General features: G+C 43.9%; 1 long non-coding RNA gene across 1 annotated transcript; it reads left to right on the forward strand.

Moving 5' to 3' along the window:
• The first annotated feature begins 3,896 nt into the window (after positions 1 to 3,896).
• On the forward strand, positions 3,897 to 13,442 carry LOC123516244. The gene is made up of 3 exons (XR_006678130.1): positions 3,897 to 3,909; positions 4,000 to 4,152; positions 12,548 to 13,442. It is a non-coding gene; the product is annotated as an uncharacterized LOC123516244 (long non-coding RNA).
• Positions 13,443 to 17,749: the final 4,307 nt, after the last annotated feature.

A 17,749-nucleotide genomic window follows, 5' to 3' on the forward strand; every position in this document is an offset into this window, starting at 1 on the left:
TCCTCCTCCTCCTTTGCCAAACGGCCACTCCACATCTTCACGTGACCAATTTTACGAGTGACTGAAGTTGGAAAGAGAGAGAGAGAGAGAGAGAGAGAGAGAGAGAGAGAGAGAGAGAGAGAGAGAGAGAGAGAGAGAGAGAGAGAGAGAGAGAGAGAGAGAGAGAGAGAGAGAGAGAGATAGTAAACATGACAGAGGGAGAGACGATAAGGAGGAAAAGAGAATAAGTTTTAATCTCTCTCGACTTCTTCAGCCCATCAGAACAGGAAATTGAAGTGAGTTTGTAGTGCGTGGGAAGAGGAGGAGGAGGAGGAGGAGGAGGACGAGCAGAGTTGAAGAGTTAAAGGTTCTACGGGGAAGGAGTGAGAAAGCCAATATAGGAGAGAGAGAGAGAGAGAGAGAGAGAGAGAGAGAGAGAGAGAGAGAGAGAGAGAGAGAGATTGATTTGATTGATTTATTGACAAACTTATACACAAAATTGATATTTTACACTTGTAACTTACAAATATTTGTCCAAATTTTTTTCTTTTTACCAGTTATATTACATAAACAAACTCTCTCGAATATTATCACGGTCCTTATTCATATAAATGTAACACTTCATGTATATATTCGCATAAGTTGCGTTCCCTTCCACCAAAGCCCCTTAAGTTATAAAAACTGGAAAAATCTAACATATCATACTTCTGTCTCAATTGTCCAGAAAGTGTACAATGCAACAACACATGTGCTTCACTTTGAATGACATTGTCTGGACATGAACACAGTCTGAGTTCTTTTGATATTGCATTCCTTCTCCCAGTTTCAATTTTTAGATTATGTGACATCAAACGCAATCTACTGAAGGATTGGCGTTTATAATCAGGGATAAAATCCTTACAAGTATAAACTGAATGGACCAAAAGGTCTGGGTCAAGTTCTGTTCTATATGACACATATTTTGAGGCCGTGAAGGGTTTCTCCTGAATCCGCTGAGAGAGAGAGAGAGAGAGAGAGAGAGAGAGAGAGAGAGAGAGAGAGAGAGAGAGAGAGAGAGAGAGAGAGAGAGAGAGAGAGAGAGAAGTGAAGAGAAAAGGAGATTTGTAATACTAAATAAAAGTCGGTAATGAAAGATAATAATAAAAATATTAGCAGGAGTGGTGGTGGTGTGGATGATGATGGTGGTGATGATGATGATGGTGGTGGTGATGATGATGGTGATGATGATGGTGATGATGATGGTGATGATGATAAAAAGACTAGGATGAACATGAACAAGAATGAACAAAAGCAAAAAGAACAAGTAAAGCAACAACAACAACAACAACAACAACAACAACAACAACAACAACAACAACAACAGTAACAACAACAACAACAATAAACAATCGATGGACGTTGATATCAAACAAAAAAAAAAAACTGATCTCAGGAAATACGTGGAATTTGGATTATTTTCAATTTCTGGAGAATTTTGACAAAGGAGAGCGTGACGTTACGAAGAGGAGGAGGAGGAGGAGGAGGAGGAGGAGGAGGAGAAAAGAAGACCATACACTATTCACCTATTTCTCTTCACTTGGAGAGAGAGAGAGAGAGAGAGAGAGAGAGAGAGAGAGAGAGAGAGAGAGAGAGAGACATAAATTTACATAAACACGTAAAAATAAAGAAAATAAACACCTTTACGTATCCATTTGTTTCTCTCCTTTTTTTCCCTGTCATTTATTTTCCTCCTCTCTTTTATTTCTTCACATTTGTTTCACCCTCGAATGGTCCAAAGTCTCTCTCTCTCTCTCTCTCTCTCTCTCTCTCTCTCTCTCTCTCTCTCTCTCTCTCTCTCTCTCTCTCTCACCTCGCTCCCTCTCTCGAATGGCGGTCACGAGTTCTCATGTACGGCTCTCAATGTGCAATTTTGGTCCTTTTCAACGCCTTTTGCTCTTTGCTTTCCCCGCCACTCACTCCAGGATTCTGTGTCATATGTCCCTTGTGTGTGTGTGTGTGTGTGTGTGTGTGTGTGTGTGTGTGTGTGTGGTACGTGTGTTTGCATCTTATCATTTCTTGTTTTTTTTTTTCCTCTCTCTCTTTCTCTTTCTTTTTCTGTTTGAATATCTCCTTTTGCATTGTTTTGTTCTTATCCTTTGTTTGATAATGATATTTTTCTATGTGTCTTCTTTTTTTTTTTGTATTCTTTCTTTTCCTTCTTTTCTCATTTATTTCGTCATTTTCCAGGTTTGTGTTTTGGTCTTGCAGTATTTTCTCTATCTTTTTATTTTTCAGCATATTTGTTCAACTATCTCATCGTTATCTTAAAATATATGTTCCACGTTTTTTCTTGCCTATTAATACTTAGACTTTCTTACTACTCTCTCTCTCTCTCTCTCTCTCTCTCTCTCTCTCTCTCTCTCTCTCTCTCTCTCTCTCTCTCTCTCTCTTTCGTGTTCACCTATGTGAGGAATATGGAATGGAATGAAGCAGAGGAAGGAAGGAAGGGAAAGATACTGAGAAGGAGGAGGAGGGAGGGTAACTGAGGGAAGAAGTAGCGGTGAGGTCAGTGAGGAGACGATGAGAGGGTACGCTGAGGGGAAGATAAGAACCTGAGGGGAGAGGGGAGTGAGAGAGAGGAAAGAGTGCAGAGCGGTGATGGAAGAAAGAAGAAGAAAAGACCTGAGATAGAGAAGGGTGACAAAGAGAGGAGGACACGGAGAGGACGAGTAGGAGGAGGAGTGAGAGGAGGGAAAAAGAGAGAGGGACAAGAGAAAGAAACAGAGAGAGAGAGAGAGGGGAGATATATTTGAAGGGGCTGTTGAGGGGAAGGGGAAAACGTGAGGGTCTGGTAGCTCGTTGTCATTTCTCCCCTCAGTACTTTGCCTTTTTTTTATAGGAATGGAAGTAGGAAGTCTCTCTCTCTGTGTGTGTGTGTGTGTGTGTGTGTGTGTGTGTGTGTGCCATGATTTTTAGCTGGGGTGGACGGAAAGTGAAGTGGTGGTGTCGTTTTAACGAAGCCAAAGGATGAATGGTTGTTATAGTACGCAGATGGCTGTTAGTGTAGGGGGAGAGAAGCAAAGTGGACGAGGAAAGTTGCGTTGTTGAAGATGTTACTGGTGGTTGTACTGTTTTTGTTGCTAATTATTCTTACTTTTATTATTACTACTACTTCTACTTCCACTGCTGCTATTCCTACTGCTAGTACTACTACTACTAATAATAATAATACTGCTACTGCTACTATTACTTCTACAATTACTACTACTTCTATTACTACTGCTACAAAACTACTACTACTACTACTACTACTACCACTACTACTACTACTACTACTACTGCTACTACTACTACTACTACTACTACTACTACTACTACTACTACTACTACTACTACTACTACTACCACTACTACTACCACTACTACTACTACTACTACTACTACTACTACTACTACTACTACTACTACTACTACTACTACTACTACTACTACTACTACTACTACTACTACTACTACTACTACTATGTGAAGGAATAACTAGCGACTTCCTCGTTTGCCTGTTATGTCCTCTATCTTTGTATATTTGTGTATGCGTGTGGTTCTTTGGTACTGTATGTATGTATTTTCTTGTATAAGTTTGGATGTTGTGTTGCATTTGTGAGTGTTGGTTCACGACGAAGGGTGATATAATTGTTGGAGTCACTTTGAATGAATGTGTAAATGTTTGTTAGTGGTTGAGAAGGTAATTTTGGTCTTTATATGGTTGATCTTTATATAGTTCGTTACATTTTTTTTTTTTCTGGGTAAGGTTCATTGGTTCATTCACGTGGAAGTTTAGGGTCGATAGTTCGAAGCTCTATGACACATTTTGAAGCTTCTTTAGTCATTTCGAAGCCTTCGTCGGAGGTAGGGTTCAACTCGGTTGTCAATTCTCCTCTCGCCGGCCGGAAGGTGAGGAACCAACCTTCTCTGCTGTGTGGTGATCAATTCTAGCATAATTTAGTGTTCTTGTTGTAATTTTGTTTATGGTTATTGTTACAGGACCTTGTTCCTGTCGAGGGCCGGACAGAAAAGCGTCCTACGTGAAAGTTCGTTTGTAGCTGGTGGTTGACATGCAGTGAAGGAACATGGTTGTGAGTGAGCTTATCAGCCGTTCTTGTCTGCTGTTGGCCTGAGGAAACGCCACTGCTGTACGTAAGTAGACGTGACCACAGCGGCTCTATACTGTTACACTCTGCGTTCTGGGTGCAATGGGTTCCCGACATCATGCCATATCTCTAGCTCTTAAACACGAGAGTGGACATGTTGATACCCTGCGTGCAGGAGTGGTGAATGACAATTTGTATTGTGGAAGTGTTAGATGTTAGGTTTGCTTGTATGCCTGGGTGTTGCTTGCTTGTATGCCTGTGTTGCTTGCTTGTATGCCTGTGTTGCTTGCTTGTATGCCTGTGTTGCTTGCTTGTGTGCCTGTGTTGCTTGCTTGTGTGCCTGTGTTGCTTGCTTGTGTGCCTGTGTTGCTTGCTTGTGTGCCTGTGTTGCTTGCTTGTGTGCCTGTGTTGCTTGCTTGTGTGCCTGTGTTGCTTGCTTGTGTGCCTGTGTTGCTTGCTTGTATGCCTGTGTTGCTTGCTTGTATGCCTGTGTTGCTTGCTTGTGCCTGTGTTGCTTGCTTGTATGCCTGTGTTGCTTGCTTGTATGCCTGTGTTGCTTGCTTGTATGCCTGTGTTGCTTGCTTGTATGCCTGTGTTGCTTGCTTGTATGCCTGTGTGGTGTTTGCTTGTATGCCTGTGTGGTGTTTGCTTGTATGCCTGTGTGGTGTTTGCTTGAATGCCTGGGTGGTGTTTGCTTGCTTGAATGCCTGGGTGGTGTTTGCTTGCTTGAATGCCTGGGTGGTGTTTGCTTGCTTGAATGCCTGGGTGGTGTTTGCTTGCTTGAATGCCTGGGTGGTGTTTGCTTGCTTGAATGCCTGGGTGGTGTTTGCTTGCTTGAATGCCTGGGTGGTGTTTGCTTGCTTGAATGCCTGGGTGGTGTTTGCTTGCTTGAATGCCTGGGTGGTGTTTGCTTGCTTGAATGCCTGGGTGGTGTTTGCTTGCTTGAATGCCTGGGTGGTGTTTGCTTGCTTGAATGCCTGGGTGGTGTTTGCTTGCTTGAATGCCTGGGTGGTGTTTGCTTGCTTGAATGCCTGGGTGGTGTTTGCTTGCTTGAATGCCTGGGTGGTGTTTGCTTGCTTGAATGCCTGGGTGGTGTTTGCTTGCTTGAATGCCTGGGTGGTGTTTGCTTGCTTGAATGCCTGGGTGGTGTTTGCTTGCTTGAATGCCTGGGTGGTGTTTGCTTGCTTGAATGCCTGGGTGGTGTTTGCTTGCTTGAATGCCTGGGTGGTGTTTGCTTGCTTGAATGCCTGGGTGGTGTTTGCTTGCTTGAATGCCTGGGTGGTGTTTGCTTGCTTGAATGCCTGGGTGGTGTTTGCTTGCTTGAATGCCTGGGTGGTGTTTGCTTGCTTGAATGCCTGGGTGGTGTTTGCTTGCTTGAATGCCTGGGTGGTGTTTGCTTGCTTGAATGCCTGGGTGGTGTTTGCTTGCTTGAATGCCTGGGTGGTGTTTGCTTGCTTGAATGCCTGGGTGGTGTTTGCTTGCTTGAATGCCTGGGTGGTGTTTGCTTGCTTGAATGCCTGGGTGGTGTTTGCTTGCTTGAATGCCTGGGTGGTGTTTGCTTGCTTGAATGCCTGGGTGGTGTTTGCTTGCTTGAATGCCTGGGTGGTGTTTGCTTGCTTGAATGCCTGGGTGGTGTTTGCTTGCTTGAATGCCTGGGTGGTGTTTGCTTGCTTGAATGCCTGGGTGGTGTTTGCTTGCTTGAATGCCTGGGTGGTGTTTGCTTGCTTGAATGCCTGGGTGGTGTTTGCTTGCTTGAATGCCTGGGTGGTGTTTGCTTGCTTGAATGCCTGGGTGGTGTGCTTGCTTGAATGCCTGGGTGGTGTGAGGGCCAGTCTCTACTTCACTTATCCTTGGGGGTGGTGAGAAGTGACCGTGTGGGGGGTGTGGAGTGTGAACATGTCGGTACCCTGCGTGCAGGAGTGGTGATTGACAATTTGTATTGTGGAAGTGTTAGATAGCTGTTAGGTTTGATTGAATGCCTGGGTGTTACTTGCTTGAATGCCTGGGTTGGTCGCTTTCTTTGGTGTGAAATTGGGTATATATAGTCTCTGCTTCACTCATCTTTCTTGGGGGAGGGGGGGTGAGAAGTGAAAGTGTTTCACGTGAAGCAAGTGATACATCCTCTACAATGAAGTGGTAAATGAGTGTTCTCAATTTGAAAGGGGTCTTTGGGTTGTCTCTTGTGATTGTGTTCATTTTAATTTTCCAGTCATGTAAATGTTTCTTTGTGGTTGGAAAAGTAATTTTGGTCTTTATATAGTTGATCTTTATATAGTTCGTTACATTGTTTTTTCTGGGTAAGGTTTATTGTTTCATTCACGTATCTTTCTTGGGGGAGGGGGGGTGAGAAGTGAAAGTGTTTCACGTGAAGCAAGTGATACATCCTCTACAATGAAGTGGTAAATGAGTGTTCTCAATTTGAAAGGGGTCTTTGGGTTGTCTCTTGTGATTGTGTTCATTTTAATTTTCCAGTCATGTAAATGTTTCTTTGTGGTTGGAAAGGTAATTTTGGTCTTTATATAGTTGATCTTTATATAGTTCGTTACATTGTTTTTTCTGGGTAAGGTTTATTGTTTCATTCACGTGGAAGTTTAGGGAAAAGAAGTGAAAGTGTTTCACGAAGCAAGTGATACATTTTGAAGGTTTGAGTAATTTCTAAGGGTCTTTGGGTTGTCTCTTGTGATTGTGTTCATTTTACTTTTCCAGGTGTTGTTTCTTGTGGTTGGAATGCCTGTATAGTGTTGCTTGCTGGAATGCCTGTGTGGTTGCTTGCTGTGGATGCCTGTGTGTTGCTTGCTGGAATGCCTGTGCCTTGTTGCTGGAATGCCTGTGCCTGTGTGCTTGCTGGAATGCCTGTGTGTTGCTTGCTGGAATGCCTGTGTGTTGCTTGCTGGAATGCCTGTGTGTTGCTTGCTGGAATGCCTGTGTGTTGCTTGCTGGAATGCCTGTGTGTTGCTTGCTGGAATGCCTGTGTGTTGCTTGCTGGAATGCCTGTGTGTTGCTTGCTGGAATGCCTGTGTGTTGCTTGCTGGAATGCCTGTGTGTTGCTTGCTGGAATGCCTGTGTGTTGCTTGCTGGAATGCCTGTGTGTTGCTTGCTGGAATGCCTGTGTGTTGCTTGCTGGAATGCCTGTGTGTTGCTTGCTGGAATGCCTGTGTGTTGCTTGCTGGAATGCCTGTGTGTTGCTTGCTGGAATGCCTGTGTGTTGCTTGCTGGAATGCCTGTGTGTTGCTTGCTGGAATGCCTGTGTGTTGCTTGCTGGAATGCCTGTGTGTTGCTTGCTGGAATGCCTGTGTGTTGCTTGCTGGAATGCCTGTGTGTTGCTTGCTGGAATGCCTGTGTGTTGCTTGCTGGAATGCCTGTGTGTTGCTGGCTGGAATGCCTGTGTGCTTGCTGGAATGCTGGAATGCCTGTGTGTTGCTGGCTGGAATGCCTGTGTGTTGCTGGCTGGAATGCCTGGGTGTTGCTGGCTGGAATGCCTGGGTGTTGCTGGCTGGAATGCCTGTGTGTTGCTGGCTGGAATGCCTGTGTGTTGCTGGCTGGAATGCCTGTGTGTTGCTGGCTGGAATGCCTGTGTGTTGCTGGCTGGAATGCCTGTGTGTTGCTGGCTGGAATGGCTGTGTGTTGCTGGCTGGAATGCCTGTGTGTTGCTGGCTGGAATGCCTGTGTGTTGCTGGCTGGAATGCCTGGGTGTTGCTGGCTGGAATGCCTGTGTGTTGCTGGCTGGAATGCCTGGGTGTTGCTGGCTGGAATGCCTGGGTGTTGCTGGCTGGAATGCCTGGGTGTTGCTGGCTGGAATGCCTGGGTGTTGCTGGCTGGAATGCCTGGGTGTTGCTGGCTGGAATGCCTGGGTGTTGCTGGCTGGAATGCCTGGGTGTTGCTGGCTGGAATGCCTGGGTGTTGCTGGCTGGAATGCCTGGGTGTTGCTGGCTGGAATGCCTGGGTGTTGCTGGCTGGAATGGCTGGGTGTTGCTTGCTTTGGTGTGGAACTGTGTATATGTACGTTAGTGAGGGCCAGTCTCTGCTTCACTCATCGTCCTTGTGGGGGGGTGAGAAGTGAGTGGCGGGGGGGTGAATATATCGGTACCCTGCGTGCAGGAGTGGTGATTGACAATTTGAATTGTGGAAGTGTTAGCTGTTAGGTTTGCTTGAATGCCTGGGTGTTGCTTGATTGAATGCCTGGGTTGGACGATTTCTTCGGTGTTAAATTGTGTATATGTACGTTAGTGAGGGCCAGTCTCTGCTTCACTCATCGTCCTTACGGGGGGGGGGGGGTGAGAAGTGAAAGTGTTTCACGTGAAGCAAGTGATGCATCCTCTACAATGAAGTGGGTTAATGAGTGTTCACGATTTCAAAGGGGTCTTTGGGTTGTCTCTTGTGATTGTGTTCTTTTTCATTTTCCAGTCATGTGTAAATGTTTGTTGGTGTTTGGAAAGGTAATTTTGGTCTTTAGTTGAACTTTATATAGTTCGTTACATTGTTTTTTCTGGTTATGGTTCATTGTTTCATTCACGAGGAAGTTTAGGGAAAATAGTACGAAGCTGACACATTTTGAAATTTAGTAATTTCGAAGCCTTCGTCGAAGCTAGGGTTCGACTGGGTGTTGCTTGCTTGAATGCCTGGGTGTTGCTTGCTTGAATGCCTGGGTGTTGCTGGGTTGAATGCCTGGGTGTTGCTGGGTTGAATGCCTGGGTGTTGCTGGGTTGAATGCCTGGGTGTTGCTGGGTTGAATGCCTGGGTGTTGCTGGCTTGAATGCCTGGGTGTTGCTGGCTTGAATGCCTGGGTGTTGCTTGCTTTGGTGTGGAATTGTGTATATGTACGTTAGTGAGGGCCAGTCTCTGCTTCAATCATCGTCCTTGGGGGGGTGAGAAGTGACGGTGTGGAGGGGGGGGTGAATATGTCGGTACCCTGCATGCAAGTGGTGATTGACAATTTGAATTGTGGAAGTATTGGCTGTTAGGTTTGCTTAAATGCCTGGGTGTTGCTTGATTGAATGCCTGGGTTGGACGATTTCTTCGGTGTGAAATTGTGTATATGTACGTTGAGGGCCAGTCTGATTCACTCATTGTTCTTGGGGGGGTGAGAAGTGAAAGTGTTTCACGTGAAGCAAGTGATGCATCCTCTACAATGAAGTGGTTAATGAGTGTTCACGATTTGAAAGGGGTCTTTGAGTTGCCTCTTGTGATTGTGTTCTTTTTCATTTTCCAGTCATGTGTAAATGTTTGTTGGTGTTTGGAAAGGTAATTTTGGTCTTTAGTTGAACTTTATATAGTTCGTTACATTGTTTTTTCTGGTTATGGTTCATTGTTTCATTCACGAGGAAGTTTAGGGAAAATAGTACGAAGCTGACACATTTTGAAATTTAGTGATTTCGAAGCCTTCGTCAGAGGTAGGGTTCGACTAGGTGTTGCTTGCTTGAATGCCTGGGTGTTGCTTGCTTGAATGCCTGGGTGCCATCAGATAATCTTATGGATTCCGAAGCTGACATTGACAACTTTTTAACATCCTTCTCTCATGTCTTCTCATATATTCCTACATAGTCATTACGTTCCTTCTTAGGGATGATTTCATTTTATAAGATATTTATTCCCAATGTATCTGATTTAACAGGCCCCATCTCCGATCTGCTTTAAAAGCCGTAAGAGAACGTTTGAGTCTTTCTGAAGTAAAAGCGTAAGAGAACGTTTGAGTCTTTCTGAAGGTAACAGGGAGAAGCTTAACTCTCTCTCATTTTGACCAGGGATCCAGTACTCAAGCTGCCGGATGTATGTCTTTCTTCCTCTTACGTACTGATGCATCCAGTTGTGTCCTTGGTGATGTCCTGCTACAATGTGAACAGTGTACCCATTCCTGTTGCCTAGCCAACCGCAAGTTGTTGGAGAGAAGTACTCCACCAGTGAGAGAGTGCCTTGCCATCGTGTTTGGTGTACAACGGTTCCAGTATTTTATAGCTAAAGAGTTTCTGCTATACGTAGACCACAAACCTCTCGCATATCTTAAGGTAAAGTCCACTAATAGTTGCAAGGTAAAGTCCACTAATAGTTGCCTTGTTCGGTGGTCTGTCTCCAGTCATATTCCACATAATTCACATTGGCAGCAAGGATAACAAGGTAAAGTCCACTAATAGTTGCCTTGTTCGCTGGTCTGTTGCTGGCTTGACTGCCTGGGTGTTGCTGGCTTGAATGCCTGGGTGTTGCTGGCTTGAATGCCTGGGTGTTGCTGGCTTGAATGCCTGGGTGTTGCTGGCTTGAATGCCTGGGTGTTGCTGGCTTGAATGCCTGGGTGTTGCTGGCTTGAATGCCTGGGTGTTGCTGGCTTGAATGCCTGGGTGTTGCTGGCTTGAATGCCTGGGTGTTGCTGGCTTGAATGCCTGGGTGTTGCTGGCTTGAATGCCTGGGTGTTGCTGGCTTGAATGCCTGGGTGTTGCTGGCTTGAATGCCTGGGTGTTGCTGGCTTGAATGCCTGGGTGTTGCTGGCTTGAATGCCTGGGTGTTGCTGGCTTGAATGCCTGTTGCTGGCTGTTGCTGGCTTGAATGCCCGGGTGTTGCTGGCTTGAATGCCCGGGTGTTGCTGGCTTGAATGCCCGGGTGTTGCTGGCTTGAATGCCCGGGTGTTGCTGGCTTGAATGCCCGGGTGTTGCTGGCTTGAATGCCCGGGTGTTGCTGGCTTGAATGCCCGGGTGTTGCTGGCTTGAATGCCTGGGTGTCGCTGGCTTGAATGCCTGGGTGTCGCTGGCTTGAATGCCTGGGTGTCGCTGGCTTGAATGCCTGGGTGTCGCGTATATGTACGTTAGTGAGGGCCAGTCTCTGCTAAACTCATCGACCTGGGGGGGAGGGGGTAAGAAGTGAAAGTGTTTCACATGAAGCAAGTGATGCATCCTCTACAATGAAGTGGTGAATGAGTGTTCACGATTTGAAAGGGGTCTTTGGGTTGTCTCTTGTGATTGTGTTTATTTTCATTTTCCAGTCATGTGCAAATGTATGTTGGTGGTTGGAAAGGTAATTTTGGTCTTTATATAGTTCGTTACATTTTTTTTTCTGGGTAAGGTTCATTGTTCCCTTCACGTGGAAGTTTAGGGAAAATAGTACGAAGCTGACACATTTTGAAACTTTAGTAATTTCGAAGCCTTCGTCAGAGGTAGGGTTCGACTAGGTGTTGCTTGCTTGAATGCCTGGGTGTTGCTTGCTTGAATGCCTGGGTGCCATCGGATAATCTTATGGCTTCCGAAGCTTGACATTGACATATTTTTAACATCCTTCTCTCATGTCTTCTCATATATTCCAGATTGTACTGACTTCATCGAACATAATAGTTTTGATTACCACCGAACGGCCTGCAGCAAAAAGGTATCCTGTTCTAGTCTACCTCCAACATCACTTTAAAGAAGAAGTAGACAAGTTACTAGACCTAGGAATCATTCAGTTCTCCTCGTCCCAGTACAGCTCACCTGTGCTGATATAGAAACCAGATGAAACGTACTGGATGGCCATAGACTATAGGTCACTGAATTCTATAAAAAAAAGTTCCATGCTGCTTGTTCTATTCAAGAATAACTTCATAAATTTACTGGAGCTCAATATTTCTTAGAGCTAGACCTTACTAAAGCATATTATCCAAATCCCACTTGAGCAAAGATGCCATGCCTCTAACTGCATTTTCGACCCACAGGGGCTTGATGAAATTCACCAGATTACCATTTGGATTAGTTACTGCTTGTGCTACTTACATACGCCTCATGAGACTTGTATTGGCTGGCCTTGAGAATATCGTGTCGCTTTCTATTTTGATAATATATTCATCTACAGCAGAACGTGGGATCAACATCTAGCTGCTATCACAAGTCATCCAACGATTGGCCAAGAATAATTTGACTAAAACCATCCAAGTGCAAGTTTGGTTCTGTCAACGATGAGTGCCTGAAACCCTACTATAACAAGACCAAAGCCTTGCTTGAAGTGCCTGTTCCTACATAGTCATTACGTTCCTTCTTAGGGATGGTTTCATTTTATAAGATAAGGTTCATTGTTTCATTCACGTGGAAGTTTAGGGAAAATAGTACGAAGCTGACACATTTTGAAATTTTAGTAATTTCGAAGCATTCGTCAGAGGTAGGGTTCGACTGGGTGTTGCTTGCTTGAATGCCTGGGTTTGGAATTGTATATATGTACGTTAGTGAGGGCGAGTCTCTGCTTCACTCATCGTCCTTGGGGGGGGGGGAGAGAAGTGACAGTGTGAGGGGGGTATGAATATGTCGGTACCCTGCGTGCAGGAGCGGTGATTGACAATTTGTATTGTGGAAGTGTTAGCTGTTAGGTTTGCTTGAATGCCTGGGTGTTGCTTGCTTGAATGCCTGGGTGCCATCAGATAATCTTATGGCTTCCGAAGCTTGACATTGACATATTTTTAACACCATTCTCTCATGTCTTCTCATATATTCCAGATTGTACTGACTTCATCGAACATATAGTTTTGATTATCACCGAACGGCCTGCAGCAAAAAGGTATCCTGTTCCAGTCCACCTCCAACATCACTTTGAAGAGGAAGTAGACAAGTTACTAGACCTAGGAATCATTCAGTTCTCCTCGTCCCAAGTACAGCTCACCTGTGCTGATAAAGAAACAAGATGAAACGTATTGGATGGCCATAGACTATAGGTCACTGAATTCTATAAAAAATTTCCATGCTGCTGGTTCTATTCAAGAATAACTTCATGAATTTACTGGGACTCAATATTTCTTAGAGCTAGACCTTACTAAAGTATATTATCCAAATCCCACTTGAGCAAAGATGCCATGCCTCTAACTGCATTTTCGACCCACAGGGGCCTGATGAAATTCACCAGATTACCATTTGGATAAGTTACTGCTTGTGCTACTTACATAAGCCTCATGAGACTTGTATTGGCTGGCTTTGAGGATGTCGCTTTCTATTTTTATAATATATTCATCTACAGCAGAACGTGGGATCAACATCTAGCTGCTATCAATAGTCATCCAACGATTGGCCAAGAATAATTTGACTGTAAAACCATCCAAGTGCAGGTTTGGTTTCTCCTTCATAAATTACTTGGTGTTCTGTCAACGGTGAGTACCTGAAACCCTACTATAACAAGACCACAGCAGAACGTGGGATAAACATCTAGCTGCTATCAATAGTCATCCAACGATTGGCCAAGAATAATTTGACTGTAAAACCATCCAAGTGCAGGTTTGGTTTCTCCTTCATAAATTACTTGGTGTTCTGTCAACGGTGAGTACCTGAAACCCTACTATAGCAAGACCAAAGCCTTGCTTGAAGTGCCTGTTCCCAAATAAAGTCATTACGTTCCTTCTTAGGAATGGTTTCATTTTATAAGATATTTATTCCCAATGTATCTGATTTAACAGGCCCAATCTCTGATCTACTTTAAAAGCCGTAAGAGAACGTTTGAGTTTTTCTGAAAGTAACCGGGGAAAAGTTTAACTATCACGAACTCATTTTGACCAGGGATCCAGTATTCAAGCTTCCGGATGTATGTCTTCCTTCGTCTTACGTACTGATGCATCCAGTTGTGGCCTTGATGTCCTGCTACAATGTGAACAGTGTAACCTTTCTTGTTGCATACGCCAGCCGCAAGTTGTTGGAGAGAGAGAAGTACTCCACCAGTGAAAGAGTGCCTTGCCATCGTGTTTGGTGTACAACGGTTCCAGTATTTTATAGCTAAAGAGTTTCTGCTAGACGTAGACCACAAACCTCGCATATCTTAAGGTAAAGTCCACTAATAGGTGCCTTGTTCGGTGGTCTGTTTCCAGTCATATTCCACATCATTCACATTGGCAGCAGGGATAACATTGGTGCTTATCTGTTGAGCCGTATCACGTAGGGACTGAGATGAATCTGCTCTTATATCTATCCTTTTGTCAGATACTTGTCTGGGGGGGAGCCGTGTGAAGCAATAACTAGTATCTTCCTCGTCTGCCTGTTATGTCGTTTTTATATTTGTGTATGCGTGTGGTTCTTTGATACTGTATGTGTGCATTTTCTTGTATAAGTTCGGATGTTGTGTTGCGTTTGTGAGTGTTGGTTCACGACGAAGGGTGATATAATTGTTGGAGTTATTGTGAATGAATGTATAAATGTGTGTTGGTGGTTGGAAAGGTAATTTTGGTCTTTATATAGTTTGTTATATTGTTTTTCCTGGCGCTGACATTGACAACTTGTTAACATCCTTCTCTCGTACATTCTCAAATATTTCTTGTTGTACTGACCTCATCGAACATGATATAGTTTTGATTACCACCGAACGGCCTGCAGCAAAAAGGTATCCTGTTCCTGTCCACTCAACATCACTTTGAAGAGGAAGTAGACAAGTTACTAGACCTAGGAATCATTCGGTTCTCCTCGTCCCAGTACTGCTCACCTGTGGTGATGATAAAGAAACCAGATGAAACGTACTGGATGGCCATAGACTATAGGACACTGAATACTATAACGGTTCCATGCAGAACCTGCTTGTTCTATTCAAGAACTTCATATTTACTGGGCTTAAATATTTCTCCAAGCTAGACCTTACTAAAGCATATTACCAAATCCCACTGAGCAAAGATGCCATGCCTCTAACTTCATTTCCTACCCACAGGGGCCTGATGGAATTCACCACTAACTGCATTTCCTACCCACAGGGGCCTGATGGAATTCACCAGATTACCATTTGGATGTCATCCAACGATTTTGTCAACGGTGAGTGCATGAAACCCTATTATGACAAACGATTTTATGTCAACGGTGAGTGCATGAAACCCTATTATGACAACGATTTTATGTCAACGGTGAGTGCATGAAACCCTATTATGACAAAACCAAAGCCTTGCTTGAAGTGCCTGTTCCTACATCAAAGTCATTACGTTCCTTCTTAGGAATGGTTTAATTTTATAGGATGTTTATTCCTAATGTATCTGACTTAACAGGCCCCCTCTCAGATCTACTAAAGAAAGGTGTAAGAGAACCTGAGTCTTTCTGAAGAAAATAGACAAATTTAACACACTCAAACTCATTTTGACCAGGGATCCCGTCCTCAAGCTGCCGGATGTAAGCCTTCATTTCATCTTGCGTACCGATGCATCCAGTTGTGGCTTCGGTGCTGTCCTACTACAATATGTGAACAGTGTACCCTTTCCTGTTCCATACGCCAGCCGTAAGTTGTTGGAGAGAGAAAAGAAGTAGTCCACCATTGAAAGAGTGCTTTGCCATCGTGTTTGGTGTACAACGGTTCCAGTATTACTTATAGGTAAAGAGTTTCTGCTAGTTAGACCACAAACCTCTCATATATTTTAATAAGGCAAAGTCCACTAATAGTCGCCTTGTTCGGTGGTCTGTGTCTCCAGTCATTCAGATTCCGTTTCATTCACATTGGCGACAGGGATAACATTGGTGCTGATCTGTTGAGCTGTAGCACGTACGAACTATGAGATGAGTTTGTTCTTGTATCTAGATACTTGTTGGGGGGAGCCTTAGATACTTGTTGGGGGGAGCCGTGTGAAGGAATAACTAGCGTCTTCCACGTCTGCCTGTTATGTCCTCTTATCTTTGTATTTGTGTATGCGTGTGGTTCTTTGGTACAGTATGTATGGATTTTCTTGTATAAGTTTGGATGTGTGCGTTTGTGAGTGTTCGTTTACGAAGGGTGATATAATTGTTGGAGTCACTGTGGATGAATGTGTAAATACTGTTTGTTGGTGGTTGAGAAGTAATTTTGATCTTTATATAATTGATCTTTATATAGTTCTTTACATTGTTTTCCTGGGTAAGGTTCATTGGTTCATTTGTGTAAGTTTAGGGTCGATAGTTCGAAGCTCAGACACATTTTGAAGCTTATTTAGTCATTTCGAAGCCTTCGTTGGAGGTAGGGTTCGACCGCACGGGATTTTCACCTTTTTCACCTTTCGAACTCCTGTATGGCTGGCAAGTAAGAGGACTCCTGTCTGAATTGAGAGAGACTTGTGGGAAGATGCAAACATACAGGACGACGAACGCACGACATTTCAGTACTGCCTGGCAAGTAAGAGGACCCATGTCTGAATTGAGGGAGAGAGAGAGACTTGTGGAAGATGCAAACATACAGGACGATGAACGCACGACATTTCAGTACATCTTGGATCTCAATGAATCATTAAGTTGCAGGAGTGGTGATTGTCTGTTTGTATTTTGTGGAAGTGTTAGCTGTTAGGTTTGTTTGAATGCCGGTGTTTTCGTGAGTTGTGGTTGTGCGTTACTGTGATGGGGGACGTGAGTATGAATTATGGATTAGTTACTGCTTGTGCTACTTACATATTATGCCACATGGGACTTGTATTGGCTGGCCTTTAGAATGTCCCTCTATTTTGATAATATATTCATCTACAGCAGAACGTGGGATCAACATCTAGCTGCTATCACAGAAGTCATCCAACGATTGGCCAAGAATAACTTCGACTGTAAAACCATCCAAGTGCAGGTTTGGTTTCTCCTTTATAAATTACTTGGGATTTTATGTCAACGGTGAGTGCCTGAAACCCTACTATAACAAGACCTTGCCTTGCTAGAAGTGCCTGTTCCCACATCTTAGGAATGGTCTCATTTTATAGGAGATTTATTCCCAATGTATCTGATTTAACAGGCCCCATCTCCGATCTACTTTAAAAGCCGTAAGAGAAAAACGTCGTTTGAGTCTTTCTGAATTTAACAGGGAAAAGTTTAACTCTCTCAAACTCATTTTTGACCAGGGATCCTGTACTCAAGCTGTCGGATGTGTATCTTCCTCCGTCTTACGTACCGATGCATCCAGTTGTGGCCTCGGTGCTGTCCTACTACAATATGTGAACAGTGTACCATTTCTTGTTGCATACGCCAGCCGCAAGTTGTTGGAGAGAGAAGTACTCCACCATTGAAAGAGAGTGCCTTACCATCGTGTTTGGTGTACAACGGTTCCAGTATTACCTTATGGCTAAAGAGTTGTGTATGGCTAAAGAGTTTCTGCTAGAGGTAGATCACAAACCTCTCACATATCTTAATAAGCCAAAGGTCACTAACAGGTGCATTGTTCGGTGGTCTCTGTCTCCAGTCATTCATATTCCATATCATTCACATTGGCAGCAGGGATAACATTAGTGCTGATCTGTTGAGCCGTAGCACGTAGGGACTATGAAATGAATCTGTATTTGTATCTATCCTTTGGTTAGATAATTGTTAGGGGGATCCGTGTGAAGGAATAATTAGCGTCTTCCTCGTCGGCCTGTTATGTCCTCTTTATCTTTGTATATTTGTGTATGCGTGTAGTTCTTTGTTACTGTATGTGTGCATTTTTATAAGTTTGGATGTTGCGTTGCGTTTGTGAGTGTTGGTTTACGATGAAGGGGATATAATTATTGGAGTCACTGTGAATGCCTGTTTTCGTGAGTTGTGGTTCTTCTTCCACCGAAATCCGCCAATCCTAAAAGTCTTATACCTGCCTCCCTCTGTAATCATTTACATACTGCTACTACTACTACTAGGGGCCTGTGGATCTCTTATGTCTGGTCAAAAGATGTGGTAAAAGAGAACAATCTGAGACGTTGACACATAGTAAGCACCAACACACGTCAGGCAATGACAAAACGAAGAAGGCGATGTTTAACACGAAGGTAA

Source organism: Portunus trituberculatus, chromosome 40 (assembly GCF_017591435.1).
Source record: "Portunus trituberculatus isolate SZX2019 chromosome 40, ASM1759143v1, whole genome shotgun sequence".
Taxonomy (NCBI): Eukaryota; Metazoa; Arthropoda; class Malacostraca; order Decapoda; family Portunidae; genus Portunus; species Portunus trituberculatus.